Source organism: Hetaerina americana, unplaced genomic scaffold, assembly GCF_022747635.1.
Source record: "Hetaerina americana unplaced genomic scaffold, ioHetAmer1.1.p SCAF_4, whole genome shotgun sequence".
NCBI classification, from domain to species: domain Eukaryota; kingdom Metazoa; phylum Arthropoda; class Insecta; order Odonata; family Calopterygidae; genus Hetaerina; species Hetaerina americana.
The window spans coordinates 58,859,528-58,871,543 of NW_027286985.1; the positions used below are offsets into that span (position 1 = coordinate 58,859,528).

Sequence of the window (12,016 nt, forward strand, 5' to 3'; positions counted from 1 at the left end):
CTCGATGGAAGGAAATAATACTTATGAAATGTATATATATTATTTCCTCCTCCATCGCCTCTCCCCCATCCCCTCCCAACAGGTGGAGGCACCCTGGTTTCCCCAACTCCTTTGTTTAATACATATATTGGACTCTGTACAGTGAGAGATGATTCACTTGAAAATAAAGTTGTGCATCGAAACTAATCGAAAATAAATCTTAATTTAGTGGAAAATTGGATGAGTTTTCGTCTCTGTTATTATGGGACATTTCCATCGCATCACACCTGAATATGTAATTTATATCAGAGTTTTTTATTATTACCCTTTGTATACATATATATATATGAATATATTTTTTTTATTTTTACTTAGTTTTACTTGAAGAAGGCCTCGGAGAAGGCCGAAAGCTTAAACAATTTACAATGTGAATATCCTTTTAAGTGTTACTATTTTATTTGTGTTCTATTGTGCCGCCCAAATTTTATATATATATATATGTAGATGATTTCGTTGACGTAACACGAAAGTGTTGAATAATAAATTGGACAGCAACAAACAATATAGAAGCACATAAAAAGATCACTCATACGTTATTTCTTGATCATTTTGACAGAATTCTGTTCCGTCTTCATCGGAAGATATAGAAGTAATCATATCTTACTTATTATCATAATCATATCATAATAATCACATCTTATATCACTTATATATATATATATATATAAATCTATTTATATATGTCTATATATACACTCACACACGCATACAACACAATGAGACGCCACTGAAGGAGTTCAAGGAAAAGCTTAGGAACAGGTTAAGAATGCACAGGGAGAGGTTAGGACTGCAGCAATTTGCAAACGATACAGCTATAATTGAAGAGAAGGAATAGGAAGTGACAAGAATACAAGCCTCTATTGAGATGGGGTATAACAACCACAAGGGAAACAAGATTAAAATTAAGGTAATAATCTGCAGTCGAATATAACCTCCAATTAAGACTAGGGAAAGGACCATTTGAAAGGTTATTCTATGTAAGCAGCTAGATTAATAGTAACGGAAGAAGCAAAAGGGATATTGTAATGTTTAGTGAGCAGAATATGAAAGAAAAATAAGGCTTTCCTTTAGAGGAAACAACTACTAACTGCAAATAGTCCTTTTAATAGACATTAAGAAGCGATTCGTGTACATTTAGACTTGGAATCTACTTTTGTAAGGATGTGAGAGTTGAAATATAAAAGCAGCCGGGAAAGGAGAATAGAAGGTAATGGAATTGTGTTATTAGCAAAAAGAGTTGAAAATAAAAAGGGATAGTAACATATGTATAATTACTTCAAAGACTGTGCGTGGAGAAAAGAAATAAGGAACACTTCCAAGAGGAAGAGGGAAACTAATTGGACATATTCCGAAGCACAATAGCTTACCTGAGGGCCCAATTGATGGAAACAGTGAGCAAAATAATTAAGGAGGAAGGCCAAGGAATACCTAAGAGGAGTAGTTAATGGAAAATGTCGGTAAAATGATGAATAAGGGAGACTAGCAGTTAACAGGATAGTTCGCGGAGTTTCTGCAAACTGAACCTCGAATTGATAACTCTTCATGATAATGGCATGAAAAATATTTTTTATGAATATATAGCCTACATTAACTGACACAGTTTCATCGAAGTGTATGTTAATAAGGAAGCATGCGTATCTCTCATATCATACACTCTGTTCTGGTGTTATCCCAGCGCATCGGCTGAATGAAGGTTTCTCGGGTCTTCCACCGGTTTAGGGGTTCTATGTTGGCCGACGTTTCGAAGCTCGACTCGAGTATCTTCCTCAGGGCAGATGAGTGCCAGCTCGTATTTCGTAATCGATTAAAATATTTTTATTTCCGTTATCCCATAGATACATAGAAAAAGGAAGAACAATAGGTTTTATAAACATATCATGACACAACAGAAACCCTGTTTTAGGAAAGAATACCTCTTCGCGGTGGACAGAACAAAAGAGGCAGCTGTTGCGGAAGAGAGCAATGAAAATTGGGTACGTTTTTCTTTGGGTGGTGCGATGTGATTTACCTGCTCGTTCCTTCTCATTAGATTATTCGACTCGTAAAGCATATCCTGTATTTGGATTGTGCACAAGATTCTTAACCTCATGAAACCAAACGCTGAGTTTTAAGCCGCGCTTAGATAATGGTTTGCCTGCCGTATCCGATCAAGCAACGGAATAAGTGGATAACATAAAAAAGGTGACCGAAAAGTCATTTGAAGCATTACTTACCCATCGGACACTGGGAGGGAGAGTCGGGGAGGGAGGTGTACGTATCGGGAAGAGGGGTTAGTCGGCGGAAACCATTTGAATATGTCGCCGAACGGAGTGAGCATATCATTTACATTCATTTGATCGACACACACGCGGCGGCATCGTCCATTTGAAATTCCAATGCAATTGCGATCCCATTTCGCTTTCGAATTGAGCAAACATTTCGCGGGGGAGGAATTAGGGGAACCCCGTCGTTACAACAGTCCGCGCACCGCTCCTTGTGGGAAGGGTTGAGCGAAGGAACAAGTGGGATTAGGTGTGGGGATGGTGGAGTGGATTCCTCTCTTCCCCCAACCCCTTCCCCGGAGAACGCAACAGTGAGGGTGTGTATTTACAACCCCCCCCCCCCAAGAATAATAAACTCTCGCAGGCGATGACAAACGACAGTTTGTTCGACACTAATTATTAACTCTCAACTTGTCCTCGTCGCTTTTGGCCATTGTCATCATTTACATACGCACAGTGTCCTGAAAACCGGAGTTTGTGGGGCAGGGAGTGATCCCATACCGAGTGTACAAGATCCAAATAACGTATTAGAGAAAGGTAAGGAAAAGTTTGAGAAGTATCATAATTAAAATTATGAACAGTATATAGATATAAATTCACCATGTTTTCAATGTTTAAACTTGATCGATAACTTGAAAGTTATCAATAAGTCAAACTTGTCAAGTCGACAAGCTTTAACTTAAACTCTAGTGAGATTACATACTAATATCCTAGATATTTATGCGCTGTACAACATTCAATTTACCTTAATTCTCAAATGCTTACATATGCAAATATTAGGTAAAATTAATATTTTCCCATGTGTCAGGGTTACGCCCAAATAGTATGTATTTATTTCATATTTTAAATCTCGTATTTAATCTTCATGCTTCCAATGCCTCCCAATCTGGTTATCCAATTCCAATGTTACCATTTCTACTGGCTCATAACGATTTTTCACAGAACGGACAGTTTTTCTCAGTACCATTTTTAAATAACGCTATTCCTGACACTACCTACGACGAATCATTGAAGCGGGATAACAAAAAGAGAGGGGGAGAGAAATAGCTAACTGTGCTGCAGAGAAAAAAAACGCATTGTGGTCAGCATAAGCGATAAAGCGAAGAAATAAAAGACATGATAGCGTCCCGGATCCCTTATCGGATGTGAAAAAAATGACACTCTGGATCTATCCGCCGTGCATCTATCTCTCTGATCATCTGCGGTCGGAAACACCTTTCCCTCTATCTTTCGATGGTCATTCCCAGAGGCTCGGCGAGTTTCACTCTGAAATTAATACGAAACAATGAATTAGATCAATGTGAGCACTATGCCCGGCCAACCTCAAAAGCGCGTGTGACCTGGGAACTGTAATTATAATAAAATATAGAAATCTGTAGAGGAGATCTTTTTTAGTGGTGGTTTCAGTGTAATGAGTTTAGCGAAGAGTTTGCTCTTCGGTTATTTATTCGCATTTTATAAAAATCACAAGTTTGCTCCATGGGGAAAAGTGGTTCTATTCATAATTATATAGATTCTTGTCTAGCGAGTCGTGTTTGTATTAATAGCAATAAATGGAAGTAATTTTGTAGTAATCGTCGATTGCCAGTGACAATTTTCCTCTTCAACGGTTATAAGACTCGTTCTACATGTGTAAGACCTCTCTTTTTTATTGAAATTATCAGATTTATTTTTTATTTCAATCGCCTCGCCTAGATTTATTCAAAATGTATTCCATCTTTGCCGAATTAATCGCCTATTTATTGTGAGACTCTGATACTCTTGCTGACTTTAGAGCTCTCGACATATTTGCACACAGCTGCTGCACTCGGCCTCGTGTGAACCTCCTTGGAACACCGGCAAAATCAGTGTTTTACATTTTGTACGTGAATGGATACTCGAAGGTGAAGCTTATATTCAGAGGAGATAAATATGTTTTGATTTTTTCCCTATTGAAGTATTGTAGTTGTGGTTGGTGAGAGGTAGCCACGAGTAATTGAAAGTTTTACGTAGCATGTCTCTCCAATTTTGTCACCATCGTTTAATATTCCCATGCGACGTAGGTCTGCGATGACTCATATAAAATCACAATTCTAAAGCCAATTCACTCTCATTTTTAATTTCAAAATTTTTGATTTATTCAAGATCAATGTTATGGTAGCCTCCTTAATTGGTCAGCTATTCGTTGTTGACAAATCTCCAAAACCTACCTTATCATAAGTCCTATTATTTCCAAAAGTCCGTAAAAAGTCACTGGCGAGCAGAGAATTGTGATAAGGAGAAAACACTCGTAGTGCAGACTCCGAGAGCCCTCGAAGGGACGTTCGTAAAACTAAAAAGCAGCCCCAGTGTCTACCCATCAATTACGGAAAACAGCGAACCTCTGCACTATTCCCCGTTTTCCGGTGCACCATTGTGTTTGGACTTTAGGAAGCAATATTTCGATGATAATTATCCTAATTATGGGATATGATGCACAAATTTTAGCCGTGTAGAAACATAAACTGCTTATCGCGTGATTTTTTTCCTCTAACACTTTGCCATTTGCTAGATAGAGTATTACGTCTGGGGTGAAAATTCACAATGCTGCTAGCAATGACTCCCTTAAACAATTTTACAGGAGAGGGGGAGGTTGTGTATTTTTTGCTTGGAAATTATTTATTTCCTCGATTAAAGTCAACAGTAACGTTAACTATCCTCCTAATTTTCTGAGTCAGACCTGCAGAAATCGACTTGCTTACTATGTTTGCGAGTAACGGTGGAATGCCTCTCACGGGCATTTTAGGACTCTTGCCGAATCGCTTCGAGACTCACTAAAGCAGAGGCGAATTAGATTCGATCGTTGACACGAAGGCGTTTGGATGAGGCAGTCCCCCACCACGGAGCTTATTATAAGAAGCATGAGTCTTTACCGTTATTTTCGAGCCTTCCCAGTTTATTTTAAACTGTAGGCGTCTCCTCTCGGTTTAGCGACGGGTTCGTGGGTGGCACTGAACAGTAGCAGTCGCCTCCTCGGACATCATGAGAATAATTTCGAACTTTTTTTCCTACCTTAGTGATCAAACCGCGGCGCAGTACTACGCGTCAGCCGATTAGAAAATATCTCACCATTTATTTGACGATGTCACTCTCAATTATCCATCAGTATGCTTCTGTACCGCCAGTAGCTATCGAATTGAAGAATTTCACGGGCCAACTGTGCGACCGAAGGCTAGATCACAGTCTTTATATTCAGTTCAGAAATCCGGTCACTTTCTACCAGCTCGCGAGTGCGTCACGTCAACATTAGCCTGTAAATACCCCCGTGGATGTTGTACGTGTAGTTGTGCTTCCCTGGTACCTTCTTCACTTGATAAATTGAACACGGTGTCTTGCGGACTGAAAATATCTTTCCTTGCCCGAGAAAAATATAGTAACTGAGTAGCATAATTTCAATTCCTCCCTCTTATTTTAACCTATCAATAGATGAAATAATCATACTTGCGTATCCAAAAAAAAACAAAAAATATTATTTACAAGCATGAAATATAAATATTAGTCTCTGTGGCTGCATGAACGAAGTGAACTCCAGATGTTTCATGGCCATAGCACGCCGAATGGCATTGCTCTCGAACAAAGGAGACCTCTTTCTGTGAGATATCTAAAATGTTCAAAGAACCATTGGAAAATTCCCAAAGAGATGAGAGGTTAGCTTCTTGTGTTACGGAGTGCACGATGCGCGAAGGGTGTTTTCCTCAGAAGGCACAGTAGTTTAAACAGTGTACTTACTATGTGCCCACAACTTGTTTAACTTGATTTAACAATTTCATAGCTTTAAACGGTACAGTTTTGTCCATAAATAAGGCTTAATAAAATACAAACAGACTTCATTCAGTATTTTCTAAACCAATCAACCTCTCACACGTTCACAATGTGGCTCTAGCATGATTAAAGTGGGAGGGCGTGTGTCCGTTCCTGAGGTAGAGTCACTGAATTAACTGATTGTCAACCATTGCTTCCTTATTCAAAGAAACTGCTGGAGACATGCCACAGGGACTTCAACTGAGTCAGTCACTAATGAGCATTACAATGTGAAAATTTCAAATTTTAAATTTATTCACCTTGACCCGGGTCCCTCGAGATCCAACCGAATACATTATCCAAATTTCAGAGAATTGGGACGCCTCGGTAGCTTCATTGACTAAGGCGCTGGATATCGAGGGATCCGGATTCAAATCCAGGTCAAAGCGAATGGTTTTTATACTTTGACATTATTGCATTATCTTGCTTCCTCAATTGTAAGCGGTAGAATACAAAATGGATACTTGCACTAGGCGGGCTAATTGGGTGTTTTTAAAGTAATATTAATTTCAAAGGAGGTGAGTATTTACCTATTAGGAAAAGTAGTAAATTTATGACAAAACAATCCATCGACTAAAAACACTAACTAAATTATTTATTCATTAAACTTTAGTTGATACAGAAAAAACGTATAAGACATCGATTCAAAGTTTTTAGGTGAATAGAAATTAATTTGAGCATGAAATGAATATTGAGGGTAATTTATCCATTTTCTAGGCGCACTGATTGTGAAAGGAGAAATTTGCTCAGGAGTTCCATCATAGGAAGAGGTCATATCGCAGAGCTATTCTTTGCTCACTGCCCATCATTCGCTATCAAATAAACCAAACAAAAGTTGAAAAAAACCCTATATAAAATAATGTTGTCTTCTTTGTTTGAACAACGTTTTGAAAAAATGGGTTTATTGAAGAAGAACCGATAATTTTTATATGTGAAGTATATTATAAGGAAAAAGTGCTCGCAGTAAATGAGAAATTGTCGATGCCATGATATGTATCTCTTGTCAGTGGTGCTTCTATGTAGAATACCAGGATGGAATATGACCGTGAGGACTGAATATGAAAGATAGCAGTTAAGATTTGAAAGAGGACATAAATGGAAAATGATACGATTTGAGATTGTAATAATTTTATTTTTAAGAAATAAGAAGGCTGAATTTAGGATAGTCCTTATTGTGGTTGATCGAAGTGGTGGAATTAAGTCATTAGGAATTTGAGCCACTCCCCATGCTATCAAAAATGCTTACACTCCCTCATATGAACATCTGGAGTGGTGATATATTTAAGGGAGGCAACCGCGAGGTCATTTGCAGCTGACGGTCACATCTGGAAACAAATATGGGGTGCATTAATGGTAACTATGAAATAGACTATTGCTCAATAACTGCATTAAGCAGTAGTGGTTACAACAAAAGTTAAATTTATAACCTTTGCATATTATCGTGTGCATTTGCGTTGAATAAAATATTAAATATAATATACTATACACGTATATAACATTCTACGTAATTTAGAGATAATATTCGAGAAAAATATTATATGAAACTGACAGAAATCACAGAAATGACACTCCAACATATAAACAAATGATTGACAGATATGCATTTCTTCTCATATTTGTCAATCTGGAAGAGTTTGGAGGAAATCAAATGGCTGGGAAGCCAAAGAACTTCACAAAGCGAAACAAAATTTTCCCGCTCGATATCTTTCTTTGGTATACCGCCTACTAATTCTTTTGCGGGATTGCTTTGGTAAGCCTTACGTTCCTGTAGTGCTGTCAACGTTCCCACGGTGACAATGCGTCATCACCCGGCGAGGGCGTGCGTTCATGCAAGAGTACTTCGTCTCCGTCCCAAAAGATTTAGAACGACCGATAGCTGCCTGCGCACTGGGGAAATCAAGGATTCTGGCCTCCCAATTCGAATATCTCCTGAATTCCTCTGTTTTTTAATAAATTACTCTAATATCCATTCAATCCTAATTGTCACTTAAAGCAATCAATCAGTCGATCGATCGATCTCTCCTAATTCTCTCGCCTCTTCCACCCCCAGGTTCCGACGAACAGCACGCCCAGGGGTCGTCAGCAATGGAGACAGCTCGAAGCAGGAACGAGTGAGTAGAAGATTGAGATTGAAATTTTTTAGGGTCAACCCCTACCACCTCATATCCCCACGCGTCGTTCCCCCGTTGCCCAAGTTTGTGAGCGAGCGAACGATTTGTCTGTTTCAAATTGCTTCTGATAGCTGGGATAACACTCGTGGGAAAATGGAACATCGTCGGTATATTGGTTGGCAATAACAACCGTTGCCAAAATCCAAAGTCATCAATACAGTTAAAGATAGACTTGATTAAAGCGATAGTAATAATTCTACAAGTTTACAAAGACTTTCCATCCCCGTTTATATTCATTACAAATTACCAGATAGGCTTAGTAAAGTAACAACGTCGGTTACAGTCGACCGTCCGGCTGCCGAAAAATGAAACAATTTTTGTCACGCTAAGCAGCCGGTTTGACGTTAAAAAAGACCTGCTGAATATAACTAGGATTTTTAAGCTCAAATGAATGGTTGGTATTATCTAATGTAAAATATTGCATTGAAAATTCCCCGAATCTGTGATTTACATAATTCAAACGAGGGAGCGAGATTGTGTTGGCCAACAAAAATATGGATGAAATCTTAATACAGGACCCCCACACGTATTCCGAAATTTCCGGTGGCACAACAAATGGACACGGACAAAGGAGACATTCTGGTCACAGAAGAAGGTGGTTGTACCACCTAAAATTTGGGATGACGTGTGGGTGTCATGTTTTGTGTTTATATCTACACATATTTGTGCCGGCCCACACCATCTCGCTCCTTCGTTTGATTTATTATTTTACATCCATGATACATTTATAGAATATATATATATATATATATATGATATAGAAACAATCACAAGAGCAATATAGCATTTGGATGTTACAATAGAACACAAAAATAAAATAAATAACACGTAATAGGACACTCACATTTCAGATATTTCAGGCTTTCGGCCATCTCTGAGGCCTTCTTCAGGTCAGACAGATGGTTACCTGAAGAAGGTCGAGAGCCTAAAATTTCTGAAATGTGAGTGTCCTTTTGCGTATAACCTCTAATATATATATATATATATATATATATATATATATATATATATATATATATATATATATACACACACACACACACGCACACACGCACACAGGCTATTAGCCGGAAAGGTAATGATGTAATACAGTATCTTTTCCTTTTGGGAAGTGACTAAAAACACCAATGCATATCACCGTTAAAATTATGAGTGCCGACACACGGCGGATATGGTTTTTAATTTCCTGCGGAAGGCACAAGCATCACAGCGTCCACACGCTGATAGATGTTTCGTGTAAAATGTAGACTATCCACCCGTGAGACGAGAGTATGCGAAGACATGGAGAAGGAATAGATTAGGTCTTCCCTCATTTCTATTAATTATATCCTGGGCACCCCACATGAGCATGCGGTGCTATTAATAGTGCCTACATCCTCAATTATTTGAATCTACATACAAGTACTTGTACATCTTACTGGGCGAACACCACGAGGCGGTGTGGCTTGACGATGTCAGGTTAATAGCCGTTAGGTTAGTCACTGATTATCGGGTGTCAATTCAAACTTCGTGAGACTAGTACGAGATAATTCCTCAACCCCAATTTGTGCGAAAGAAAAAGGATTCCTTACCCTCGGACCCTTCGGTTGTCATTTTCTCTATCTTTGCGATGTAATCTCAAATTTGATGAGGTATAACAACATTTCCACTCTGTGTAAGCTCATAAAATCATAGAATTTTCATTTTCCTAATAGTTTCAGTATTTCATATAGCTTTCGTGTTTCAAGTTATACTAGATCATATTCAGCATCGAATAGCCATACAGTTGAATGGAAGGAGAGCAAGTGGTTTGAAAAGAATCTCATTGGGATTTTGAGAAATCTCAGATAGAAAAGAGAATGTATGGATCGACGTAATATGTTTTATAATGGTAAAGGTATGTTTTTGTTGAACCCAGGAATGAAACACATACGCTTCTAAGCTCAGCCAAACACAACACTAAATACTCCAGAATCACACACTGCAATAAACCGTTCTTTAACTCCACATACCTTTATCCTCTTTTTTCAGTCCTAAGTCCTTATTTATTTCCTCCCTCTATCTCGACTACCCAAAATTCTCCCTTCTATCTCCGTAGTCAACTTTACATTGCTCCTCAGTATACCCTGAATTCAGTGTATTTTTATATTTTTTTGAAATACTACGAAAATCTTCTCACTTTTTCTATCATGTCTAGGATGTATCCCTTTGTTTTCCTTTCCGTCATTTTCATTATTTCATTGTTTACCGTGGCCAAGTCTAAGTATCCTTCCTCATTGTTATCTCACCTATCAAGTTTCTAAACCATAAAAACTGCGCTATCCGGTAAAATTTTCGCTAGTTTATTTTCTACTTACAGTCCCATTCATCAGCAAAGCACTGCACTTTGATAAAGCACCCTTGCCTAACGCAATTTTTGTTTTAATGTCTCCACTAATTTTACCTCGAATGAACATATAACATAAGTGAAATCAATACGTAAGGTTAGATTAACCTCGAATCAAGTTGTGAATAAGGAATGATACTTTTTCGTATTCATAATTCAAACGATGTAAATTATTAATGCAAGCAGCTTTGAACGCACCCGAGTATACTCAAATGCTCGGTTGTGCCTTTGCGGTTAACGAAATAATGGTCAGTTAAAATAATGGTGATTAGATCTTGTTGATAATGGTAATTAGGATAATTATTCTAAAATATTATCTCTTGGGAGATTTTGATAGTTATTATTCTTTTATCTTATCATTTGTGGGAAAAATGACAGGTGGCGCAATCTCTTCAATCTTACGTTCATTATATCTCCTATCATATCACGATGATACTTACAATTCGTTCTAGAGAAATCATCGCAAAAAATACCTTCTGATTTACGTAATATATTTTGTATACTACTTGACTCGTCACATTAATATGTTCACGAGATCAAACCTTACATACGGACAGATACGTGCGTATAACAGTATCAGAGGCTGACAATGACTATCAAAACTACAAGTAGGATTAGCAAAATAAATTTATACTGCAGAAATATAAATTTAAACCATTGCGTTTAAATACCATTATGCCGAACTCTGCTCTTATATGTTTTTTCTATTTCAATGCAATAATTTCAGAGCATTAAAATCATTGCATTGAAATGCTTACTAGCGGATGATTCCGTTAAAAGTTAATGTTGCGGCATCTCCCGCAATTTCTTGGAATGTATATACACTATAATTTAACCCTTATAATTCAGTTGTTCAACACGCGAATTGAATATTGGACTCATATGTGCGTGGGTTAATGAAATCATCAGAGCCTGACGATAACGTAATCCATCTATGGGTACACGGAAAGAAATTAATTTAACCTGTAAAATTTCATTCTTTATATTGCTCATCGCGTTCCAATATCATTTCATCACCCCCAAATCCACCCGATTTTATGATAAACTTATCTCAAAATTTTCATGTTGGTGCCTTTTGACTCCTTTACTCCCTGGTCATACGAGTGGAGATATGTTCGGGGCATGTACACCTCCCCCTCCCTATCCCATCGAATAGCGCCAGCTCAGCCTGGCGCTGCCGTTTGAGAAACGAAAGGAGTCTTAGGTACCACAGTGACGTTATCAGAAATTCTAGTGTGGAGGTTTTTTCTTATCAATGAACACCCTACTGCAGCTGACTTATGGCACACCTACGCATTCATTGACGTGTATAAATGCGAGGGACTCATATTTACGCTCGATAAGATGCACATGTTAGAAAG

The 12,016-nt window shown here is 38.0% G+C and overlaps 1 protein-coding gene across 1 annotated transcript in view; it reads left to right on the forward strand.

Moving 5' to 3' along the window:
- The window catches only part of Glut1 (Glucose transporter 1), a 391,116-nt gene that overhangs the window by 240,406 nt on the left and 138,694 nt on the right, over positions 1–12,016 (forward strand). Inside the window, exon 4 of the mRNA XM_071590166.1 lies at positions 8,170–8,230. The gene's annotated coding sequence lies outside the window, so the exon portion shown is untranslated. The remainder of the gene's footprint in view (positions 1–8,169; positions 8,231–12,016) is intronic.